A 22,385-nucleotide genomic window follows, 5' to 3' on the forward strand; every position below is an offset into this window, starting at 1 on the left:
TGGCTTGAAGCGTGGGTGGGAGGGAGCTTGCCTGCCACCTGTTCCTGACCACCAGGCCAGAGCTCTTGACCCAGTTGATCCGGGCGGAGGAGGCCACCAAGTAAACAGCCTGGCAAGCCTCCACTCGCACCAGGTCGTCCGGGTCCTGGACCATGAGCAGCACGTCATCGGCGTACACAGACAGGACCGGCCGCAGCTCCAGCTCCCGAAGCTCCAACCCCGTCAACCTCCAGTGGAGGAGACTGAGGAAGGGCTCGATCGCCAGAGCATACTGCTGGCCCGAAAGGGGAAAACCTTGATGTACTCCCTGCCTGAATCTGACTGGCTCGGTCAGGGTCCAGTTGAGCCTGACCAGACACTCCGCGTCGGCGTACAGCATCTGGAGAAAGCCCACAAACTGAGGCCCGAAGCTGAATGCCCACAGGGTGCCCAGGAGATACCCATGGTCCACCCAGTTGAATGCTTTCTCCTGGTCCAGGGACAGGAGGGCAAATGACAGACCATCCCTACGCCCAGCTCCAAGAGGTCCTGGACCAAATACAAGTTGTCGAAGATGGTCCAGCCCGGGACGGCGTAGGTCTGGTCTGGGTGGATTACGTCCGCCAGCATGGACCCCAGCCGCAGCGAGATGGCCTTCGCTACGACCATGTAGTCCGTGCTGAGGAGTGAGACGGGACACCAATTCCGTAAGTCACGGAGGTCCCCCTTCTTCGGCAATAAGGCGAGCACAGCTCGCCTGCACAAGAGAGGGAGGATCCTGCTTTGCAAGGACTCAGTCCAGACAATAACAAGGTCTGGGCCGAGGATGTCCCAGAACACACGGTAGAACTCCATAGTCAGCCCATCCATGCCCAGAGATTTATTAGTGGGCATGCGATGGAGGGCTTCCGAGAGCTCAGCCAGAGAGAGAGAGAGAGAGGTAGCTCCAGCCGGTCTCGGTTGCCCACACTGACAGTCGGGAGTTTGGTCCAGAGCACCCTGCGAGCATCAGCATCTGTCGGATCCGGGGAGAAAAGAGTAGCGTAAAAGGCCCTGGCCCTTCCACGCATCTCCTCTGGATCTGTGAGGGAGCTCCCATCCTCCGCCAGGAGGCAGGTGACATGCTTTTTGGCCCCCCTCCTTTTCTCCTGGGCGTAGAAGAAGCAGGAGCTGCGATCCATCTCCCAAAGGAGACGGATACAGGATCGAACAAAAGCGCCCTGGGTTTGATGGTCCTCCCGGGCCCGGAGTTCCTCCCACTTCTTCCAGTAAGCTGTGCAGGGGGTAGATCCTCGGGGCTGGAGCCAAGACGCCTCTCTAGCTCTAAAACCTCCCGCTCCAATTGCCCTATCACACCATCCCTCTGCCGGGTGGCGCCCCAAGTGTAGTCACTGCAGAAGAGCCGTGCGCGCACCTTCCCCACATCCCACCACCGCCTCGCAGAGGGAAAGGCATGGCACTGCCCCTGCCAGGCCAGCCAGAACTCCCAGAAGGACACCATGAAGCCCACGTCCTCCAGCAAGCTGTTATTAAAATGCCAATAGGTCGGCCCCGGCCTCTCCGAACTGAGAGAGGCTGCCACGGTCACCAAGTGGTGATCCGAGAATGGGGCCGGCCGGACACTGGAGGTGTAGGCTCGTGCTAGATGGAAACACGAAATATAAATGCGGTCCAACCGGGAGTGCCGCGACCAATCCCCCTCCACTGGGACATAAGTAAAGGTAACATCTTTGTCCGGGTGGTGGTCGCGCCAGATGTTCACGAGGGAGTAGTGATCCACGATCTCCCTGAGGACGCCCGCAGCTGCTTGGGATGTCTTGACTCCTGAGTGGTCCTGGTCTTCAAGGGTGGTGTTGAAGTCCCCGCCCAGGATCAGGCACTTGTGAGGATCCAGAGTGCCGAGGAAGGCCGATGCTCGTTGATAGAAACGCACTCATTCCGAGCCTGCATTGGGGGTGTAAATGTTGACCAGGTTTAACCTCAGCCCCTCCACGCAGGCCCGGACATGCAACAGGCGACCCGGCATGACCTCGGCTACCCCCAGCACCTTGGGCCGTAGCTCGGGGGAGAACAGGGTGGCCACCCCAGCTGAACGGGCGCCGAGTGGCTAAAGTAAACCTCGTCCCCCCACTCCAGCCGCCAGCTAGCCTCGATGGCTGGTGCCATGTAGGTCTCCTGCAGGAAGATCACAGAGTAGCCCCCTCCCGAAGGAAGGGGAGCACCTAGCTCCTGCAGAGACCCATGCTACAGCTCCTGGTGTTCAACGTAGCAAAGATGGTATTCTTCATAAAGAGGGCTGGGGCGAATCCTCATGGGCAGGGCAATCAACGGCCTCCAGCGGGCCCCGCAACAACCCATGTTCGCCTCCGAAGGTCATCAGGGAGTCGTGGAACTTACGGGCCCACCAGTAGGCTGCGAGGCCCTGCCTCCCGGTCTCTCCCCCAAAAGGCCCTTCACGGCCCAGAGGACACGATGGAAGTCCTCTCAGCGCTGGAGGACAAGCTGCACCTTGCCCTGTGAGCCACGAGTGTCCAGCAGGAAACGGTGCAGCTCTTCCCTCAGCGCAGAGGGGGACACGGCAGCCAATCTGCTACCATCCTCCAGTGAGGCCCCAAAAAGATCTTTGTGGAGATGGGCAAGCATGGAGCAGAATGCCAGCGCAGTTGTGCCAGGTATCCTGTCCCCATCCCTGGCACAGGAGGGGGCGGCAGAGGGAATAGGCAGCCCCCATGATGCTGGGAAGAGGGGACACAAAAACCGCCCCCTGAAGATTGTCCTTAGACAAAGGAAATGAGACAACCGCGGGGGTGGCAATAACATGGGTGGTGGCGGGGAAAGGGGCGAGCGACTCATTAGGGACAGAAATAGGATCGGGGCGGGGGCAGGACCAGGGATGTGGACAGAAGAAGAGGCAGGATCAGGGACGAGGGCCAACATTGGGACTGGGACAGGAAAGGGGCCAGGAGCAGGGGCAGGAACGGGGACACTAACAGATTCACGGTCCCCAACAGCCTCTCGGGATGCGGCTTCTCTCAGCTGGGACTGGGGGACAAATGGAACCGGGGCTAGAGAGGGGCCTTCGCTGACACCGGGCACGGGAGCTGTGAGAAACATGTCACCCACAGCCACGGCGTCAGGCACTACAGAAACTTCAGTGGGGGCCCCCCTCCGGAGGGGAAGCCAACCGCTCCATCTGGGTGGTAGCGGGCATGCCCACAGGCTCGGGACCCAACCGCTCTGCATCGGCCGTGGCCTCTATGGGCTCGGCGGCCTCAAGTGAGGTGCCATCCACGGCGGCCCCAGGATCAGAGTGGGGGCTACAGCTGGGAGTGAAGAGCAGGGAGAAGGAGGAGGGGGTGGTGGAACTGAGCCACTGCCCAGATTGAGGTCCGCTGGCTGGGGGGGCGTCCCCGTGATCAGACCCAGGGCATTGATTTCCTCAAATATGGAAGTAAATTCAGTCCCCACAACCCCAGAGTCCTCCCTGCCAGGAACCGGGGCAGTAATAGCCCCACTATCGACAGCGGCAGGGGGCACAGATGGCAAGAGGGGCCAGAGGAACTCCTACAGAAGCCTGCTTGGGAAGGGACTTAACAAGGGGAGCGGTGACACCTCCGTCTGCTGTCATGGCTGCCATAGCCGGTGTCTCTTGCTGGGCTCCATCTGGGGGCACGGCAGAAGATGCAACATAGTCAGCCCCCCGTAGCATTTTTCGGGGGCCGCCTCTCCCTCTTCGGCGGAGGGGAGGGATCAAGCCCACGATTTACAGGCGCTGCGCTTCCCCCGGACGAGCACCCAGCCCTGCAAAGTGGAGGTGGAGGGCCGGTCAGCAGGGGCAGGGCCGGGGTCAAGGGCGATTGTTTTGGGGCTCGGGGCGGCAAGGGCAGGACAATGGGAGTAAGGGAAACCTCCCCCTGGGGTAGGCCCTCTCCCTCAGCCGGCAGAGGTCTTGCCGCCCTCTCTTCTGCGGGAGGAGGGCAGTGGCAGCCGAGCTGCCAGGGTCGCCGGCGATGACAGGGCGGGTGCCCTCCCGGGTCTCAGGGGTCCCGGATGCTTCTCCAGGCCGGGCCAGGGGGCAGTCGCTCTGGATGTGCCCCGTCGCCCAGCAGAGAAAGCACCGGGCCTCCCCCATTGAATAATGGACCTGGTAATGGGCCGCCTGATAGGGCACCAAGAAGGACCCCTCGAGCACCACCCTGCCACACGTCGCCGGCAGCACTTGAATCTGCACCTGCTGGCGGAAGGACAGAATGTGGCAGAGAGTGGGGTCCTTGCAGCCCAGTGGGAGAGGGTTGATGATGGAGATGGGTTTCCCCAGGGTGGAGAGGGCAGGCAACAGGGCAACATTGGGCAGGAAGGGCGGGACGGAGGTCAATACCACCCGTACGCCCAAGTCCTCCAGAGGTTCTAGAGGAACGAACACGCCCCCCCCCACCATGCCCTTCTCTACTGCCTCCTGAGCAGCGGCCTCCAATGCTAGGAAGAACACAACCTTACCGTACATCTTGGAGGCCGCCATGATGGCCGTGGGCCCTACCATCCTCGCCAGTGCCCGCACGTACGTTTCAACATGGGGCAAAGCGGACACCAGGAGGCAGCGGATGCTGTGCCTCCTGGTCAGCGAGGGGAAGGGGCCCCGGACTCCGGGAATGGCACTGGAGGCAGCAGTCGGGGTAGATGGTGAGGCGGCATGCGGGGGGGGTGTGGTGGCCTCCTGGGCGTACGCTCTAGGGGCTAGAGATGGAGCGCCCCCAGAGCTGGTGGAGGGAAAGGCTGGGGAGGAAGGGGCCGGGGCAGATGTCAGGGCCGCGGCAGGGAGGGCAGCCCCGCCAACGGGAGGTTTTGTTTTCCGGGTGGGGCCTTTGCCCTTTTTATTCCCCTGGTACTTTTTGCCGGTGGAAGGGGCAGCCATGGCAGCGGCGGAGTCTAGGCTACTGATGGCCAAGAGGGTAGCTGCTGGGGTGAGCAAGGATGGTGGCAAGGGAGGAACTATGGGAGCAGTAGGTGCAGGAGCAGGGGCAAGGGTGGGGCCCGGGGCAGGGGCAGTGTCCTTCTCCATAGTGGAAAGAGGCAGGAGGAGGCCCTAAATCGGGGGTGGGACAATGGACAACTGCTCCTCCCCACTAGATGACGGCGGGGAGGAGGGTCCAGCAAACAGGGTATTGGGAATAGGAGAGGTGGGACAGGGCCAACCACTCCTCCCTGCTAGACTGTATGCAGGAAGGAGGGTACCAGCATGGATGGGGGGTAACTGTAGGGGGGCAGCGGGAGAAGGGAAAAAGCAACCACTCCTCCCCACTAGCTGAAGGCAGGGGAGGAGGGTGCTAACAACAGAAGGACACAGGGACAACAAAGGAGAAGGGGACAATCACGGGCGCAGGGCAGGGCGCAGGCTCCTCCGACTGCACTTGGATGGGGAAGGACTACAATAGCAGCAGGGGAGGTGCAGTGACCAGGGTAAACAACTTAAAAACGGGCCCCCCCCCAAGCACTCCAAATGGGGACATGGGCACACCAAACTGCAGGTTGGACAGGGCACGGGTGTCAGGGGGAACAGCAAGCAACTGAGGGCAGGGCAGGCCAGGCAAAGTAACAAACCTGCAAGAGTTGGGGCAGGGCAGGCACACTAACAAACCCAGGAACCTAGGATGGAGCCAGCGTGGGACAGGAAAACAACCAGGGAAAAACCATCCAGGGAGCTACAGGAAGAAAAAACTGGGCTGGGGGGTAGCAGGGTGGCCTCCCACCCAAATGCAACTGAGGAAGGGGGGCCAAGTCCAAACAAAAGAGGGGGGGAGTGCACCCATGAGTGCTTGTGGGGTTCACTCTAGTCTTTGCTCGCTGCTGGAAACAGTCCCAGATGGTGGTGGGCAAAGAAGCAAGCAGCCCCGTCAAGGGGCAAGCAGCAGGCGTTGAGGGTCAGCTGGGTTGGTGGAGGGGGTGGTGGCAAAAAGGGGTGGTGATGGTGAAGGAAGATGTGGCGGGGGGCAGCAGGACTGGGAGAGGGCTCCACGCCTCTCCCCCGGCCCCCCACAGCAGCAAAAGGCTACAACCACCCCAGGAGCACAGCTGTTAAAGTCACTCAGTCTAATAACCAACCCCCTCCACAATTCCTCACAGCAGCCTTCCTCCTCCTCCATGAGGCAGCAAGCTTAGGAGCAGCAGCAAGCAGGTGGTGGCCAGCCAGGTGAGAACCCAGGCAGAAGAGGTGACAACAATGGTGATGGTGACTTCTCCTCCCTCCAGAGGGGTGGGGATGGGGGGGCAGGCCAGCAAGGCCTCCCTTTCCCACTGCAGCGGCTCCCGGAAAGGGTCCTAGCCAGCAGCAGTCCTCCAGGAGACAGCAGAACTCCAGCCAGCAGCATCAACCCAGAACGGGAGCTCCAAACAGGGCTAAGGGCAAGAAAAGCTAGGCTGATCGGGGAAATGGCCACAGCTGGGCCATGCCCCAATCAGGCCACAGCTGGGCCTATAAAGGGGCTGCTAGGCTGAAGCTTAGCCAGAGTCTTTCTCTTCGTGTTCAGAGAGAGAAGGATCTAGCTATAGGGACCTGAGGGAATATCTAGATTGGAGTAGTGCTGAGGGGGAAAGGTCAGGGGAGTTCTGGCCTGGAAACCCCTAGGCTGCAAGGCCTAGATTAGGGCCTATTAGGTACTGGGGGTTGTAAGGGGTAGCCCATGGGTAGACAGAGGCAGTAGGTCCAAACCCCCTCGCTTGTGATGACTGGCTGATACACTGCAGTCTGCCCTGGGAAGCAGCGCTAGGCAATGACTGGCAGTCACCAAGACTGAGGTGAGGTGGGGGTTCCATAGCAAGGGGAGATCCCTAGGGATTGTTGGGATTTACTGCTAGGGGGCAGCACCCTAGTGGGAGGAGGTATCGGGTCCTGGGAGGGCCTGGGGCCTGTGGTAATGAGGATCACCAGATGGCAGAGGGTGCTCCAGAGGTGGCTGAGCTAATTCCCAAGGACAGCCAGCAGGAGGCGCTGCTGGGTGAGTCTGGCTCCATTACAAGGTTCTCTTCTTCTTTTTAATGTTTTCTTTGTAATGCTTTTACTTTAAGAATAAATCTGCATGCTCAAAAAGAGCTGTGTGGTAACTTGTAATGATTAACATTTAAAGCTGTTCATAGTCTTTTCTGGCCTATTTAGGCAATTTTGCTTGCTGGGAATATCAAGTATACATAGGGAACTGTGCAGCCTGAAAAAACCCTGTTCAAGAGGGAGAAGCGTGGGTCTCGACCCAAGAGAGATGATGGTTGAGGAGCCAAAAGCCTATAGTGGGCTCTCTTGATGGACCTTGGAGGGGAAATACAGCTGCAATTACCTCATTAGTCTTCATGCCTGTTTAAGGGCTCTTTGAGTAATTGTGGAGGTGCAAAAGGACATTAGCAAGAGCCAACAATTTGTCCCAAATTGTAGATAAGTACTGAGGACGTGGCTATTATTGGGATGCAGTATTGTACTTTTCATCACTATTATCCTTTTTGCTTTACTAAGCCTTCAGGTGGAGATTATTCCTTCTTTTGTATTTAGAGTTAGAGTGCACAGACTTGAACAATTTATCTGGGAAGCCTGACTGTTGTTGTTGTTCCTTTCGTGGGTCTGTGACTACCATTGAGATTTTTCCAGTGAGTTTCCTGTTTACTAATCATCCATATTGATGCCTTTGATTTAAATTCCTTATTGACTTAAATCACTTTTTTTAATTCATCAAAAATGGCAGCAAAGAATAAATTCCATGACCTTGGTTATCTAAACCAGGATTTTTACTTCCATTAATATACATGGGTGTTTCAGTTCATAAGTTCTTAATAATTGCTAGGATTTTTCAGTCTTGTTCCAGTGTGTGTGTGTCTGGGGAGGTGTAGTGGTGTGTGGTTTTTTTTTTTTTTGTTTTTTGTTTTTTTTTTTTTTTTTAAATACACAGCCTTTAGACTGTATTTTGTGGTAGCAGGGCAAAGTCCCCATCCTTGGAACAACACAAAAAATGTCAACGTCAATAACTGACTGACTGGTTATTAGATTTGCATACCAGCCAATGTGTTTGGGGGTTCTAAATTATTTCATGATTTCCAATTTCTTCCTGAAGATTAACTCTCTAATTAGACCATTGGTAAAATGTCCCAGGATTGAAAGTCACCTTATCAAAATTTCATGTTTTCTTTCACTTCTTCTTTAAAATATATCTCTACTTTTTCTTTTCTTTTTCTTTTTTTTTTTAAAGAATTGTAGAAAGAGAAACCTTAGAAATAATAAAATATCATGCAGGTATTTCCTCCTTTTCTAGGCTAGGTAGAAATACTATATTTGGGTCTTGTGTCCCTGAAATCTTTTATTTTTTTTTTAAATGTCTATAAGTCACATTTTTCAATCAATGAATTGGGTCAGCACTCTCTGAACTAGGACACTTTTTCCTTCTCTGAATGTCACAAGTTCACCATACCCTTCCAAGTCATGGTACATTGATTCAAATTTATGTCTATTTCAGGAATGAGGCTCATCTTTGCTTTAATAAACTTGCTCTAAACTTTCTTACTTGCCACTGCTCTGCCTATAAAGGATGAAAATCAGACTTTCAAGTCACTGTGACTTTTTTGAAAGGGCTCCATCTGTGTTTCATTTATTTTCCTTATGCGTGGGTGAGCTTTAATATTTCTAAAGATTCTTTTAAATCTGTGATACTGAATACATGGTTCCTTAATAATCCTTTGTGCCACATATTAAAAAGTGGCCTCTAATTTTGTATCCAAAGTTGATAGTGGGCTTTTGAGTAAGACGTTCTATAGAATCCCAGTGAAATGTGGTAACTTCATAGGTGAAAAAATGACACTTTAAAATAAACACATTCACACCAAATGTGGTTAAAATATATATGTGAATTGGTAGCTAAATGAAGTGAAATTTTCTATTTTTGCTCAATAAATGAGTCTAATCAGCAATTGGTAATAAGGCTACAATTCAATCATGAGTATTTTTAGTAAAAGTCATGGACAGGTCAAGGGTAAACAAAATATCATGGCCCCATGACCTGTTGATGACTTTTACTAAAAATACTCATGATTGAATCTTTGGAGGAGAGGAACCCTAGGGGGCCTGCAGCTGCTCTGGGGCTAGCTGCTTGGGCAGCCTGGGGTCAGCCACAATGGCTGCTGCAGAAGTCATGGAGGTCACAGGAAGTCATCAAATCTTAGCCCTAATTACATTTTAATAAAGTAACCATTGGAGTTCCAAATCGACAACTGTCTTTCGCAGCTTTTTGTGATTTGTGGCTGTTAAGTTTAAGGCTAAGCCTTTAACAAAAGAGGCCTAGATTCTCAATGGTATTTAGGCACCTAACTCCGATCTGGGCCTGAATGCCTGAAGTTAGGCTTCTATGTTCATATTTAGTTCATATTCTGGTTTTCAGAAGTGCTGAGCTCTTAGCAGCTCCAATGGGCATGAGAGATATAATTATTTTTGAAAATCTTGGTCTAACTCCTAGTGCTCCAAATTACATTTCAGTACCTATAGCTTTATGGTTAATTGTAGTTACATTTATTAACATGCTAAGTAGATCTGTTGTATACAGTAGTTCAAAGAGTGTCAAGGAGTAAAATATACAAAAAATTAAAATTGCAGTTATTGCTCCATCAACTATTCAGATGGTTAGGGTTTGCTCATACAATCTCTAACTACCCTCAGCAGGCAATCTGGTGCCAGACTGCTGTTAAATAACTAGTATTTAACAAGAAATAACATGTAGATCAAGTGTGTGGCTTAAAACATTGTGTTAAGCATCATTAACACTCAGTCTCCTTAGAGCCTTAAGAGCCCTTTCCTTTCCATAATAAAACATTTCTCTGTGACTGTTTCGATTAAGATTCTAAAAATACAAACACAATGCCTCTTAATTCAGCATCCCACTAGAGAACCATTGTTTCTGTCAAGCTGCAAAGGCAGGTGGAAGAACTAAATTATCCTTACAAGCCCCATCTAATCAATAAATAGGAAAGCATTAGATGGCTGCGTTTTCTTGACTTTTAAAAATCCCTTTTGTAAAAAAGGGGTTTTGTTTGTAAACATTTTACCTTCTGTGGCTAAGCATTCATTTGGGGGAAAAAGCCTTTCTGCATGTATTTAAACTTTAAATACTCCAGAGCCATATTTTCAGCTGCCATAAACCACCCTAGCTACATTGCAGTTAGTGGAGCTATGATGTTTTACAGAAGTTGAAGATCTGACTCCAGGGTGTACTGAAGTTAAACTGTCAAAAGAATGTACCTACACTCAATTTACAGATGTACAGGCCAAATTCTCTTGTGGAGTAAACCGGGGGGAGTTCTAAGCAGCACCAGTTCATACCAGCACTGAATTTGGCCCACGTAATTCAAAGGGCATTGTAACATCAATTACTGTTGTTGCCTGATGTTTTTAAATTTTATTTTCCTATGTTGCATTAATGCAATGTATTTCCTTAAATAAAATATAATAAATGTAAGAGAATGAATGGATTGGTACAGGCTTTTATCTCTAGGTCACCAGCAATGGTCAATAGTGACTCAAATTCATTAGAAATTGATGACCACTGACTTATATGAAACTGGCAATTTTAGTCTAGGTTTTAAAGGATAGAGAGCCTCATCCCAAAAATCGCCATCACAGTTGACATTGACAGTCTTTGGCCCTGGTCTTGGAAGTTGTACTACGTGGAAGTATACCTGAGCCCCACTGAATTTCCCATGTGCGTTTGTGGAACTTGCAACATTGGGGCCTTAATGAAGAAAGGCAGTAAGCAGAATTAATTCACCAATCTCTATTCCATGCAGTGTCAAGGGCCAGGTCATCATAGACCAAATGGAATTGAAGCTCTGTTTTAAGTATTTCAGAGCAGGCCGATACTACTGCGATAGATGAAGTGACTAAAGAGCTTCCTAACTTTGATCAACACTTGAAATAAAATGAAGAATACCCATGAACAGTAGTGGAAAGTTTAGATTTATGGTATGCAGAATGTAAAAAAAACTCAACAAAACCCCCTGCAAAACTTTGTGAGATTATATAACTAGAAATCGGAGCATATTGGACATAATAAATTGAGAAATATGTTCAATTAGTTCTCTCTTTAATCTGCAAATCCAAAATATATATTAAAAATCCAGCAAGGTACATAAGCAGATCTCATTGGGAGATCTCGGGTGATTAAAATTTGGCACGTATCTTAGTAGCTTGCTGAATCAGTACTAGCATAATTAAGGTTGATCAAACCATTTGAATTTATAATATTCATTGCAACTGACTCTTTTCTGTGGTTATCCAACCCATACCGTCTTCTGCAAATGGAGGTGTAAATCTGCTTTGCATCTTATTGATCCACTATTTAGCAGAGAACAAGCCCATCTGATCATGCTACTAAAACAAATTATAATTGTTGTATTTTTTATAAACTAAATTATTAACCTAAAATAGCACTAAACCTTAATCATAAAAATATCTGAAGATAAATTGTTTATCATTGAGATTCAGAGTTCATAGAACTTCTTAAATATAACAGTTAAACCTCTTTTAATCCTTAGTTATTCAGCTGGTGTTGAGTGATTTTAGGAATGAGAGAGAGGTGTGTGTGTGTGTGTGTGTGTGTGTGTGTGTGTGTGTGTCTTTAATGGGGCTACGTGCATGCATAATGGCTGCAGGCCCATAAATAATAATTGCAGAACTGGCATGTTTTATTTAATACAGCGTAAGGCAAGGTGATCCAGATGAATGGAATTTGTGTCCCATTGGAGTTAATAAGGTTCTGCAGAGATACAAGGTTCTGTAAAATGGGGTAAACAGTGAGGTGTCAATCTGCAGATGATACAGGTACTCAAGATAGTTAAGTCCAAAGCTGACTGTGAAGAGTTACAGTGGGATATCTCAAAACTGGGTGACTGGGCAACAAAATGGCAGATGAAATTCAGTGTTTGTAAATGCAAAGTAATGCATTTTTGGGAAAAATAATCCCAACTACACTTATAAATGATGGAGTCTAAATTAGCTGTTACCACTCCAGAAAGAGAGATTTAAGTCATTATGGCTAGTTCTCTGAAAACATAGGCTCAATGTGCAGCAGCAGTCAAAAAAGTGAACAGAATGTTAGAAACCATTAGGAAAAGGATAGATATGACAGTAAATATCATAATGCCACTATATAAAACCATGGTATGTCCATTCCTTAAAGTTTTGGTTACCTCATCTCAAAAAATATATTAGAAATGGAAGAGGTACAGAGAAGGGCAACAAAAGTGATTAAGAATATGGAAGCGCTTCCATATCGAGAGATTAAAAAGATGGGGACTCTTCAGCTTGGAAAGAAGATAAAGTCTATAAAATCATGAACGGTGTGGGGGAAAAAGTGAATAGGGAAGTGTTTACCCCTTCATGGAACACAAGCATCAGGGGTCACCCAATGAAATTAATAGGCAGCAGGCTTAAAACAAACACAATGAAATACTTCTTCACACAATGCACAGCCAACCTATGGAACTCGCTGCCTGGGGATGTTGTGAAGGCCAAAAGTATAACTGGGTTCAAAAAGGAATTAGATAAGTTAATGGAGAATAAGTCCATCAATGGATGGTCAGGGATGCAACCCCAAGCTCTGGGTGTCCCTAAGCTGCTGGCTGCCAGAAGCTGAGAGCAGAAGATGGGATGGATCACTCGATAATTGCCCTGCTCTGTTCGTTTCCCTCTGAAGCATTTGGCATCTGCCACTGTTGGAAGACCGGATACTGGGCTACATGGACCATTGGTCTCACCCAGTATGGCTGTTTTGATGTTCTATTGGGGTCAACTTGCAGGATAAGGTGCTGGTTTATCACTTGTATAGAAAGGGCTATTAGTATTTCACATATCCCCTCTAGAATAAACAAGAGAAAGGGACCTAGATGAACATATAGTAAATCATGTTGTCTGCCACTTCTGGTCAATGCTATTGATGGGGGATACATGAATTCTCCAATTTTTCCATTAAATTTTCAATTTCCTTAAAAAGAATTAGGCATAGATTGCTTGCATGTTATTGCCATGTAAACACTTATAATGCAGTAGATGCCTCTAATATTAAATGTCAGTTGTGTTTGCGCTGAAAAAATGTGGAATGAAATTACAAACAACGCCACCAAACTGATTTAGTATCTGTGTGATAGGGTGGCAGCAAGACAGCAGAGGGTACAGAAAGGATTAATAATAGTTAACAGATTGATTGCACTACTGGGTTTGCTGAAAAGCTAAAAAGATCATGAAGATTGTATGGCAGATATAACCTTTGTAAATTGAAAGTTTGACAATAATTGTGGGGACTATGGGGACATCTAGACAGTGACAGCTACAAGTCAAAATTTTAGCTAGGGCACATAAATTGCCTTAGCTGCTCTTTAGCTGCACATGTACTAATTAATTAAGGACACTTTCAAAAGTGCCCCTTGGTCCTCTGCTGTGGCTGCCAGCTGGTCAGTAAACAGCAGGTTACTTCTTTGCAGTCCTGCTGCCACTGAGGAATCTTAGAACAGAAGGCATCCCAGCTGCCCCATACAAGTTTCACCTGCTATCTAAATCTTGATGATTTTAATCATTTGGTGTTTATATTTAGTCACCTTAAAATATTTGTCCTTGGCTTGAACTATGTTGTGTGTAAAGAGACTTTTCATTTTCATGGAAATGAAAAATAAATAAAAGGTTTTGTTTAGAGTGGTCAGCCTTACTGTGAAGCAGCTAATGAAAGGATTATTTAGAGTGTATAGTCTTTGGGCCAAGGCCTGACTTTTACCATACACTTGCACTGCAAATGAAGCACCTGTCCTCACTGAGGTCTCTGGGCACTAATGTAATATTCAAGAATAACACAACAATATATAATAACTCCAAACTTTGAGTAGAACAGCTTGTGGGGAGAAATCTGCATCTGAAAGTCTGACCACTACTATTGTTCATAACAGACAGCACAACCTAACCTTAACTCTGCTGCTGCACCTTCTACCCTCCCTTCTGCACACACTCCTTTAAACAACTACCTCATCCCAACAAAATTAGTTAAGAATGTTGGATGTGTTGGGAGGAGGTAGTCTGGTAAAGAAGATGAGATAGAAGGCTGGCATCAGTGAAGGGATGAAGAGCCATGATTGTGGTGTGGTCTAGTGTTTGGCCATTGTGGTGCGTTTGAGGATGTGTGGTCTAGTGTTTGGCCGTTTAAGGATGGAGGAGTAGAGCCTCTGTACAGCTTCTTTCATTTCCTTGCTTTTGTAGCTCTGTGTAAGGTACATTAGGTGTGTAACACCTGTATTGTTTCATGACAACCTCTTTTTGTGTATGAACGCCCTAGGTTTTTAAATGCTTAAATAGAGGATTATATGTGGAAAGGGTTGACTTGTGAGAGAATTCCTGGAACTGTGCCATGGAACTGCAACTAATGATGGAGAAGATTATATCTGTCAAGAGCAGTACTTCTGACAGACAAAATCCTCTGTCAGCAGTTGCCCACAACTTTCTTCATTGCAGGATAAAATTGGATGGAAAAGTATAGTTACTGATCTTGTAGAGATGCAATGTAATTACCTATGTATTGCAGAGAAGTTTCAGTTTACTGAATATTGGTGAAAAATGACCCATAGGCTGAAAAGATTCTTTTTTTTTTTTTTTTTTTTTTAAAACTGTCCAGTATCATACTTAGTCAGGATACCTCTAACTTTTTTGTGAGCAAATAGACAATATTTTTTTAAGACATGTTAACAAAGTCATGAATTTGAACAGATGAATTCTGAACACCTCTTATTAAATATTTATAAAAAGAAAGCTAACAAATATTTTGAAAATTCAATAGACATACAAGCTAACAGTGTCCAGTTCTATACTGCAGGGCTATCTACATGTAGAGAAAAAGAAAATTGTGTACCTCATTTTAGCCCCGTTTCAGAACATAACGAAGTTAACACCAGCACCTCCATTATAAATCCTCCTTCACCCCATCCCTATGGTAAGTCTGAACTCCTTGTCATCAGGTTGGTATTGGGATCTATAGAAGATCTAGCTTTGTATAACTTAAAGACTGGAATGGCTATTCATTTATTTATACCACTTTCTCTTTCTCCAAACTTCTTTCTTGGAACACAAGTTTTTAATCACAGAACGCATGACTGGTGGAGACTCTGAGACCTAATTTTCCTGACAAGAATCAGAAAGCTGCCCAACAAGCTACTCCTTTATTCAGATAATGATTGAAAATAATTCCCCAGTAAATGCTACAAATTTAAGTGCAACACTGTTGTTTTCCTTGGAGACACAAAAATATGTACCATTTTTGTCAAACAATGCAGACCTTTTCTTTTGCAGCAATTAGTAGTGATGCATGTAGTAAATTGCTAAGTATTCATGACTAATCTGGATAGACAGGACTGTCCCTTGCTAATCACAATGAATATTGGCTTGTCCATAAAGAGCAAGGAGTGATGATATCAAAGAGAACAGTCAGCTATTACCGGGGCAAACTCTTGGCCATGAGCTTCTATAGACGATAATATGAAAAGACAGAGATGAAATTAAAAGCAGTGTTAAGTACCCTCACGGCAGAAAAACAACGATCATTTCTTTGCAGACTACTCATGTATTATAGTGTGAGAATCTTTCTAAGTTTATTTTACTATATAAAATTTGAATAAGTAAAATTCTTTTAATTTATTTTTATATGGAGATGGCTCAATTTCCTGCAGGGTAAAGAACAAATCTCCATACTAAAATAAAGCACAGAGGAGTGTTTTTCATTGTATGCTAAATGTATGTAATCTAAAATTATTTATTAAATTGCACAATTTATAGTAATTATTTATGAAGGATATGTTTTGCTACTGTATATCTAACTTGAAGGTACTTCTTTATTTTAAAGAGTTGTTGTGAGGCTCAGTGACTACAAGCCCTGTTGCTCCCCTTCCAGCAGAAGGCAATGAAAACCCAGCCAATGTGGAGGATGCATGTAGAAGGATAGGGTGACTCTTCCATGACCTCCTTCTCCAAGCCCATTGGAAGCCTTTCTGAGGAGGTTCTGCCCTTTGGGAAGGGGTAGAACCTAAATTCTAGGGGCAGGGATGCAGTTTATTTAGGAAAGTGAACCCCTCCTTCTACATAGGGCAGGAAGAGTTCCAAAGAAACCCTGGAATTTCCTGTTTCCTATATTAAAAAATCTTTTTTTTTTCTCCTTTCAATTCATATCTTTGTTAGCTCATTTAGCTTGCTATGGAAACTCACTTATTTCCATGTTTTACCTTGCCTAAGTACAAGAAAAAGGAGACATTTTCTAATTGTTTAATTCTCAGAGGCTCAGGAAAATGGTGACTTTTTCCAATTATCTCATCTCTTGGAATCTTTTTTTTTTAAATTGCTTTCACTTGTCCATCTTGCTAACTAGTCACAGAACAATCAAGGTTGAAAGTTCACTTCTCATTTTTTTTTCCTGTAGAGTATTAAATAACCATCAGTCATCTCAGCCCCAAGTCTGTCTTGTGACACTTACACAGCTTAAATGACCAACATGTGCATGAACAATTCAGTGTTTCCTTTTTATAAACACAGGATCTCTCATGCTACAAAAAAGTCTCACAAGCTGTAGAGATGGGATAGATACAAAAACCCTCACAGTGCCAGTATTAAATCGTGCTGAAAATAGATTACTGAACAGAATGCAGGTGAGACTGTCAAAGGTACAAAATGGATGTATTTTATCACCTAGCTTGCATTCTATCACATTGTATATCACAAATATCACCACATGTGTTTGTGTATATAAAAGATACGTTTCTATTAAATGTATGCATGCACACTGAGGGGAAAATGATGATGGTGGCTGCTTTCACCAAACTTCCTTCATTGTGGTTTTTTTCCCTTAAAGATTATACATGATAAAGCTCTAAGGATGTTTCTACCTCTCACATTAATCTACAACTCAGTCATGCAGAGATTTAAAAAATGACGATCACATTTCAGTCAACTTTAAATAATATTTTGCCGCATTTTACCAGAGTTCCACTGAACTATTATGGAGTTCAATGGCATTTTCTTTCCCATTATCAGTAACATATTTATGTGGAAGAATATTTTTTCTCAACTTGGCCATTCATTCCCAAATCTGAGAACTATGGGGTGTTTTTTTCTTTTTTAAATAACCCAAACTACACATTTTACTTAGGTTTTCCTTAAACTGCTGTTTTTCATATTTTAAGTCTCTCTCTCCTTTTCCTCCCCCCTGCATTGCTTATCTACTCAAAACTCACAAGGCTTGATTCTTATTGTCGCATACATCAATTTTACACAAGTTTAACTCCATTAACTTCTGTGTGACCTTGAGCAAGTCTCATAGCCTCTCTGGCCCAGATGCACAATGGTACTTTTAGGCACCTACAGGATTAGGCATCAGCCAAGTAGGAGTTGTGGATCAAAGTGGTGCCCGATCTGCTATAAAAGTTCCTAGGCACTTAAGTTTCTGCTTCTGGGCAAGTACACTGCTCCTCACTTTAGGCATCTGGATGCCTATCTCTCACCTAAGCTGCAGTGTGATCCATGAACTGAGGGAAGGTGGGCATTCCTCTGTCTCTCACCTGTGGAGAGGTGTGCTCAGAGGCCACCTACTGGACTGGGTCCCATTCAAAGTATGGAAGTGGTAGCATGTACCTCTAACCTTTAGCCCCCTGGTTAGCGCACTCAGCTGGTATGTGGGAGAGCCAGGTTCAGTTCACGGGATTTGAATGGGGTCTCCCACATCCCAGCTGAGTGCTCTAATGACTGGACTTGGTTATAAGGACATTGATACTCCAACCCACATTTTGTGTTGAGTGAGGCAGGCACCTAACTCTTAACACTTAAGTGCATAATTGTGAATGTCTACATTGCAATTAAAAACCCTTGGCTAGCCTGTGCCAGCTGACTTGGGCTCACAGGGCTTGGGCTAAGGAGCTGTTTAATTCAGTGTAGCTGTTCGGGCTTGGGCAGGAGCACAGGCTCTAAGACAGTGATGGGCCAGCAGATGACCCTGACAGGCCGCAGACAGTTTGTTTACATTTGCACGGCTGTTGGCAGCTCCCAGTGGCCACAGTTCACCATTCCTGGCCAATGGGAGCTGCAGGAAGCAGCAACCGGCATGTCCAGCAGGAAGCAGCAACGACAAACCGTGGCCAATGGGAGCTGTGGGTGGCTGTGCAAATGTAAACTGTCTGGTGGCCTGCCAGCAGATTACCCTGACAGGCTGCAGGTTGCCCACTACTGCTCAGAACCCTGCAAGGTGGGAAGGTCTACAAGCACAAATGTCTACACCACAATCAGAGGCATGAGCCCAAGTCAGCTGGCACAGGCCAGCCGTGGGTTTTTAATTGCAGTGTAGACATACCCTCAGCCACCTGGACCCAAAAGAAGGGATGGCTAGCAAAGATAGACACCTAATTCTGTGAGAGGGAAGGGCTTATAACATACCCTTCTGGTTGGCATCTCCCATTGGCTAGTTTAGTTAGCTCCTCACCTAGAATGCTGGCATTTGTGGATTGTGTTCTTAGGCACTATTTCTCCCTTTTCATTGTATAGGGGTCCTAGGTGCCTTTGTGGATTGCAGTGTTGTTCCTGTGATTTACCAGGTCTTCAAGACCCCCTGTGATCCAGGCCTCTGTGCCTCAGGTCCTCCTGTGTAAAATGGGGAAAATAGCATCTTCCTATCTCACAGGGTTATTGTGGTGATAAATACATTAAAAGATTGTGAGATGCTTAGATGGGATAGACAGACTTCAGAAAGTTACTCTTGTTTCATACAGAAATTCACTGATATCAGAATGAAGCTTATTGGCTTTAGTGTGATAGTTAGATGTGCAAGAAATTCAGGATTGGCCTTGCCTTTATCCTTTTGTTAGCCTCTGTGCTAGAGACAGAGGATTTATCTGTGAATGCTACAATAATAATGTTAATGGACAACATTTTTTACAACATTTTTGGAGAATTGTTTTTCTTAAATGTGAATGATTTGCCAGGAATTGTCTTTCTCTGGCAAACATGAGTCATAGAAATAGAAACCCAGCAGCACATCTGTAACCCACAGTACCCTCACCAGTTACTAAAGCAGTGTAGTTCCTTCAGGCAATCTTAACCTTTCATTTTGATTAAGTCTATAATGTCACTGATATGCCTAAATATCAGGTCATTTTAAAATAAAGTGATTTTTAGAGGGATAGATGTGTTGGTGCAGATTAGAGACCATGTATGTTTCATTTTTCCTTTCTGGCTCAAAGTTCTTTAGCCTTGCACCACTAGCTAAATAATGTGACCAAATCAATTATGCTGTTCTTGGTTTTATCACCAGCTAAAAGAAGCTTGCTTAGAACAGTGTTTTCACTATGAACAATATTGAGTTTTTTGTTTCTTTTCACTTTTAATTATTCAGAAAATGATGTATAATGCAGGTTACACTGACTGCTCATAAATAGATTTCATGACTTACCAACAGAACGATTGGCATGAGGATTGATATGAGCTCTAAGTAGAGAGCACTGAAGGGAAACAGTGAAGGATCAATGGTGCTACTGCTGGCTCATGTTCTGTTGCCCTACCTCTTTATCTGCTGCTAGACGTACACATTTATCTCCACCTATTATCAGAAGACAGATTTCAACAGCAGCTTCTCATCCTTCTGTTAACTGTTGAAAATACATCCAACAAATCATCAACAGCAGAACCTCAGAAGGGGCAGATTGTGCTCCACACTTGTGAAAATCTGAAATAATTCCACTGAACTAAGTAAAATTACTCCAGATCCACTTGGGTGTACTGAGAGTAGAATTTGGCCCAATCTCTCTTAATAGCAGTAATGGTAGATGGGCTGGCCCACTTGCTCATCTTGGACTATGGGTATTTACCAAGACCTAAACCCTCTATTTCAAAAATCCCAGCTGGTTTGGTTGGGTAGCAGAGAGAACCTTCAGCTGCTGTAAACTGGAGCCATCAGTTCATCTAAAATGCAGCACATAGGAAGAGCTGGATATCAATAGTGGTGCATCCAGAAAGGCTTCATGAAGCCAACGTACCGAAGCATCATCACATGATTTGAGATGTTTTTGCTGGGCAGCTGGCTCCAATCAGAGTGGCAATTTGTTACCAATTAGTAAAATCCTCTTGCTGCTGGCTGGAGTATACAAATAGCTTATTTGACTCTCCTTCAGGAATAACAGTGATTGCTAGCATGTTTGAGATATAGTCTTTGAATGTAATGTGCACAGAGCCATTAAGAGACAGCACTTGGAAGTTGTCTGATCAATCAGACCCCTCCTCCTAACTGTTTTTCTTTATTTTATATACCTACAAACAACTCGCTCCCTCCCCCCACCCCAAAAAATCCAAATGACTCACAGTAATTTGGTGTAAGAGGTGAAGTGGCACTCACTTTACCCCAGGTTTGAATTTGGTCCAGTATAACAATATTTAATAATACAATGGCTCTAATTTATACACACAAAGGAATCTCTCAAGATGGCAATTTCCTATTTAATTACTAATTCTTGGCCTTAAAAACATGTTGGATATAACGAACAAATCCTGAAATACTAACTCAGGCAAAACTCCTATTGGACCAACTTCCTTATAACAGACCTATTGATGCCAGCTGGCAGAGTTCACTGTTCCTTACAAACAACTTCTGTTTCAGACCTGACAAATTCACTACACCTAATGCTGCTTTCATGGTATTAATCAATAAAGGGTAGCATAAATAGTCATTGTAAGGTGTCAGTAGCAGCTGTGTTAGTCTCTAAGGTGCCACAAGTACTCCTTTTTCTTTCTGCAGATACAGACTAACAAATTTATTTGAGCATAAGCTTTCATGAGCTACAGCTCACTCCATTGGATGCATTCAGTAGGGGGACTTTATATACACAGAGAACATGAAACAATGAGTGTTCTCATATACACTGTAATGAGAGTGATCAGGTAAGGTGAGCTTTTACCAGCAGGAAAGAGAACCTTTTGTAGTGATGATCAAGGTAGACCATTTCTAGCAGGTGACAAGAACATGTGAGGAACAATGGGGGGGGGAGAAGAAATTAAACATGGGGAAATGATGCATCCACTCCCAGTCTTTATTCAAGCCTAATGTAATGGTGTCCAGTTTGCAAATAAATTCCAATTCAGTAGTCTCTCATTGGAGTCTGTAGTTTTTGAAGTTTTTTTTTTTTTTTTTTTTTGTTGAAGAATTGCCACTTTTAGGTCTGTAATTGAGTGACCAGAGTGAAGTCTTCTCTGGTTTTTGAATGTTATAATTCCTGATGTCTGATTTGTGTCCATTTAGTCTTTTACATAGACTGTCCAGTTTGTACATCTCTGCCATGTACATTGGCCAATGTTCATCATTGCTGGCACGTGATGGCATATATCACATTGGTAGATGTGCAGGTGAATGAGCCTCTGATAGGTTTCAGAGTAGCAGCTGTGTTAGTCTGTATCCACAAAAAGAAAAGGAGTAATTTGTTAGTCTCTAACGTGCCACAACTACTCCTTTTTCTTTTTGAGCCTCTGATAGTGTGACTGATGTGATTAGGCCCTATAATGGTGTCCCCTGAATAGATGTGGACACAGTTGGCAATGGGCTTTGTTGCAAGGATAGGTTCTTGAGTTAGTGTTTTTTGTTGTGTGGCCTGTGGTTGCTGGTGAGTGTTTGCTTCAGGTTGGGGGGCTGTCTGTAAGCAAGGACTGACCTGTCTCCCAAGATCTGTGAGAGTGATGGGTCATCCTTCAGGATAGGTTGTAGATATTTAAGGACTAATGTAACCCAATTGAAAATTATGGTCTTGGAGGGAAAGAGAGTAACCAAGGAATTATATGGCTCAGTGCTAGCCCTTTCAGGGAGGGAGTTGTCGCCCTTCCCTGGCTAGCCAAGTACATAATGTATTGCTCAATTGTCTACCTGTGCACCAACCCAGAAAAGTTAATGGAGAGCCATCAAAAACAAACTATGAACATCAAAAACCACTTGGAAGTGAAAAGGAATAGTAAGGACATCAAAGAGATGGCCCTATCTGTGAATAGACTGATTCAGTCTATCACAGGTTGGAGAGACTCTGCCTCCATTCACTGAGGAAGTACCTTGATAAGCTTCATGAAAGAATGGGTCCTAACTCCTTCGTGTAGTTGACACAGGTGAGACTCCCTTGTGCTGGTGGCAGATGCAACAAAGTGACTCTCAGCCCCAGATGCCTGGAGAAGCAACTCTTGAAGTGAAGAACATCTTGTGAGGAACTATAGCCCCTATTTGCATAAATGGACATTTATAGCAGCTTATCACTTCTTAGAAAAACTCACACTTAAATCAATCCTGAGCAAGGACAGAGTAAAAAATAATTAAAATAACGAAAAGATTACCAGGATTTGGCCCATTCAA

The sequence above is a fragment of the Dermochelys coriacea genome, chromosome 4 (assembly GCF_009764565.3).
Source record: "Dermochelys coriacea isolate rDerCor1 chromosome 4, rDerCor1.pri.v4, whole genome shotgun sequence".
NCBI lineage: Eukaryota > Metazoa > Chordata > Testudines > Dermochelyidae > Dermochelys > Dermochelys coriacea.